Source organism: Corythoichthys intestinalis, chromosome 4 (assembly GCF_030265065.1).
Source record: "Corythoichthys intestinalis isolate RoL2023-P3 chromosome 4, ASM3026506v1, whole genome shotgun sequence".
Taxonomy (NCBI): Eukaryota; Metazoa; Chordata; class Actinopteri; order Syngnathiformes; family Syngnathidae; genus Corythoichthys; species Corythoichthys intestinalis.
The window spans coordinates 44,641,265-44,645,839 of record NC_080398.1 but is presented as its reverse complement, the minus strand read 5'-3'; positions in this window follow the sequence as shown (position 1 = coordinate 44,645,839).

Here is a 4,575-nt window from a genome sequence, read left to right as displayed (position 1 = left end):
AGCTGCTCCGTGCGTGTGTCGTCTGACGATCAGCTGACTACATTTATAAGGCGGAGGGGGAGAGAGAGAGAGAAAGAGACTGGGTAAGGGGGTGTGAGGAGTGCTTAATTTAATCCATCCCTCCTCTCCAGGGAGCGGTGACTGGCCCGGATGATTTATTGAACCTGTTACCATCCCAAACCCTTCTTTTTTGTCCTTTTTCTATCTTTATTTCATCACTGTCATTTTGGAGAAAATCTGCATATTTGAAAGGGATGGGAAATATTGTTATCACAGTTGTATTCACCGCTCAACTCTACTTATAATCAGGATTTGCAAATCTCTGTCAAAGTCAAACACATTCAAGTTTGTATTACCAAGCTTTTATACTATAACACTGTAGAGCAGAAAATACAGTAAAAGCCTTCCATTTTCTGCAGCACTTGTCCTCTTTAGGGGAGCCAGGCTTTTCAAGATGACTGTGGATGAGAGACCGAATACACCCCGGAAACACTGCAAACTACTTATGAATTAACTATTCATATACGCTATACAAGCTCAAAATGGCGTCAAAATACTGACAAAACAATCTCTGTAATAACAGAGAAACACTCAGGGTTGTTATTTACAGTGTACTTGCAAAACCTGAACCAAAGGTTTGTCATCTTTGTTTTGGATTTTTAAATCACCTTTGAAAATAACAGAAACAATCTAATTCCAATGTGAAATCTGTCAGCCACAATCATAAAACATTTTAAAAATTGTAAAGGTAAATATTTTTTTTCAGCCATTTGTTGGGAAAAGCAAAAGACACAAAAACCAAAACAAAAAGTGAAGATGAATAAGGCTTTGACATGCGACACACGCTGTGTAGTTATTGTGGATGCAAGTCTCCTCAAATCAAGACTAGACACTTTCTGATGTATAATACATTCAGTTCAAAGGCAGTGGTGGATTGAGCAACCAGTACAGCGTTGGTTTGTGTCTACTCTTTTTCTATGTCACAATAACTTTCCTGTTCACTAGTCAGAAATTCCCCTCGTGCAGCAAATGGGTCCATTTGGTATAATGCAAACAAAGAAAAACTTGATGCTTGCAGAATAGAAGTTTCCTCACATTATGCAAGATGAAGTTCCAAGTAATGTGAGATTTTCTCTTGTAAATTTAGGTTAGATTCCATGTATTAAAGTCTTAATATATACATTTATCTTTTTTTGTCACTGTAAGAACTATGAGAATGATCTCGGGTCACTTCTGCAAAGATGAACCCCTGGTAGCCCTTGTTACATAACAAGGGCAAGAAGAAGAAACTTTCCTCTTGAATTTAAAACAAATAATTAAAGAGGAGAAAAGACGTGACCTCTGTTTATTTTCAATTTTGTTTCACAGCTACAGTGTATGCAATGCTTACTTTCATCATAATCATATGTTGGTTGATGAGTATGTTTGAATACATAGCCTTTTTATCCTCAAGATCTGCACAACTATTAAAATATAGACGCTGTTTTACAATATATCTAATTTAAGTATTGCAAAAATGAATCTTGGTAAAAGTCTGTGCATGGTGCTAACTTCCTCGAAAAGATTAGAGTTCTCACGTCCCTCACCTCAGTGAGTGTTACTACCCAATGTGACCCATGTATGTTTCCTTCATTCCAAGAGAAATAACATGAATTAATGTACAGTGGGGCAAATAAGTATTTAGTCAATCACTAATTGCGCAAGTTCTCCCACTTGAAAATATTAGAGAGGCCTGTAATTGTCAACATGGGTAAACCTCAACCATGAGAGACAGAATGTGGAAAAAAACAGAAAATCACATTGTTTGATTTTTAAAGAATTTATTTGCAAATCATGGTGGAAAATATGTATTTGGTCAATACCAAAAGTTCATCTTAATACTTTGTTATGTACACTTTATTTGCAGTAACGGAGGCCAAACGTTTTCTGTAACTCTTCACAAGCTTTTCACACACTGTTGCTGGTATTTTGGCCTATTCCTCCATGCAGATCTCCTCTAGAGCGTTGATGTTTTGGGGCTGTCGTTGGGCAACACCGACTTTCAACTCCCTCCACAGATTTTCTATGGAGTTGAGATCTGGAGACTGACTAGGCCACTCTAGGACCTTGAAATGCTTCTTACGAAGCCACTCCTTTGTTGCCCTGGCTGTGTGTTGGGATCATTGTCATGCTGAAAGACCCAGCCACATCTCATCTTCAATGCCCTTGCTGATGGAAGGAGATTTTTACTCAAAATCTCTCGATACATGGCCCATTCATTCTTTCCTTTACACAGATCAGTCGTCCTTGTCCCTTTGCAGAAAAACAGCCCCAAAGCATGATGTTTCCACCCCCATGCTTCACAGTAGGTATGGTGTTCTTCGGATGCAATTCAGTATTCTTTCTCCTTCAAACACGAGAACATGTGTTTCTACCAAAACATTCTATTTTGGGTTCATCTGACCATAACACATTCTCCCAGTCCTCTTCTGGATCATCCAAATGCTCTCTAGCGAACCGCAGACGGGCCTGGACATGAACTTTCTTCAGCAGGGGGACACATCTGGCAGTGCAGGATTTGAGTCCCTGGTGGTGCACATCTGGTCCCAGCTCTCTGTAGGTCATTCACTAGGTCCCCCCGTGTGGTTCTGGGATTTTTGCTCATCGTTCGTGTTATCATTTTGACGCCACTGGGTGAGACCTTGCATGGAGCCCCAGATCGAGAGAGATTATCAGTGGTCTTGTATGTCTTCCATTTTCTAATAATTGCTCCAACGGTTGATTTCTGTACACCAAGCGTTTTACCTATTGCAGATTCAGTCTTCCCAGCCTGGTGAAGGTCTACAATTTTGTCTCTGGTGTCCTTTGACAGCTCTTGGCCATAGTGGAGTTTGGAGTGTGACCGACTGAGGTTGTGGACAGGTGTCTTTTATACCGATAATGAGTTAAAACAGGTGCTATTAATACAGGTAACAAGTGGAGCCTCGTTGGAAGCAGTTAGACCTCTTTGACAGCCAGAAATCTTGCTTGTTTGTAGGTGACCAAATGCTAATTTTCCACTCTAATTTGGAAATAAATTCTTTAAAAATCAAATAATGTGATTTTCTGGGTTTTTTTCCCCACATTCTGTCTCTCATGGTTGAGGTTTACCCATGTTGACAATTACAGGCCTCTCTAATCTTTTCAAGTAGGAGAACTTGCCCAATTGGTGGTTGACTAAATACTTATTTGCCCCACTGTATTTAGCATCATCAGTAAGTATAAAAGAAGTAACTCTGATGAAGTACTGTAAGGAGGAGAAATTTTTATTACAGTACTTGGAAGCAAATGATCCATGGTGATTATTTTTTATCTATTGTTGTCTGTTTAGAGGTGTTTACCTCCTGAAAACATAAATTTGAAGAATAAAGGCTAAATTATTCAAAGGTTTGAATGTACTGTTAGTAAAAATATTACAGTACATTGTCTATTTCCCCTGATTGGCTCGCCATCAAACGATGATCAATCCACATTAAGACAGAATATGAGGTATTGGTTCGCAGAAGAGCAAAACATTGTTTGCTGTCAAAAAAGTTTTTCGTGATGTTCTTTGCTCTTCTTTTAATGAGAAAATTAAGTGTATTTCCAAAAATACTTTGGAAATGGACTTATCTAAAAGAACCGCTTAGCACTCTGACATTGTATTCAACCAGAAAGTTGCTTCCTGCTCACGTTTGCAGCTCCTGCCTCTTTCTACTACTTGGCTAGAACATCAGATAACCGGGGAAGCAGTTGGAGAGTTGAGGTTTGCAAGACGTTAATGCATGATGAGTCAATGAATCAAAAAGTGGAAGACTAAAGGGCCGTACAGGTGGTGACGCTCCAAGAATACGACACATTTCATGTTTACATTTACATGGTTCAGTCTTGGTTCCGTCTCCATTCGAACCATGTTGCAATTCTGCGTGAAAACTATGTAGTATTTATGCCAGGCCCTGGGGGGCAGTGTAGTTTTAGAAGGCGACAGCCAATGATGCACTTCTTTGACAACAATCTCCTCAGCTCAAAAGGCAACATACCCGCCCACTTGAAGCAGTAACGTCCGAGTGATTTTTTTTCTTTTGCTGCAAAAGGCACATAACCGCAAACATTAAATATATTTAAATTAAAAATATCATAGAAACAATACATTAAAGCTGACGTTCCACCATGTTTGCTGTTTGGAACGTTTACTAGCAGTGACGTGTGCAAGTGCTGACGTCATTGGAGCGAGAGCTCGTCCCGCAGTCAAACTGTTCCACTTTGGAGACTGGAATCAAAAGTTTAGGTTTTCGCCTTCCGTTTTCGCCGTCACCGTGTAAAGGCGTGGCCATTCCACAACACAATTATTGCATCTTGGTGTTGCAGCGTCACCATGTAAACGGCCCCTAGGAAGCCAGAGTACCCAGAGAAAATCCACACAAGCACAAGAAAAGGCCAAATGTCAGTCTTAGGCTACATCTACACAAGGACGGATGATGGCCATAAACGTGTAATTGGTTAGTCTTAACGGCAAGTCAGCTAGACTAATGTGCCTCTCATCCGTGCAAGAACTTACACAGGTAAGTTAGCCGGCTA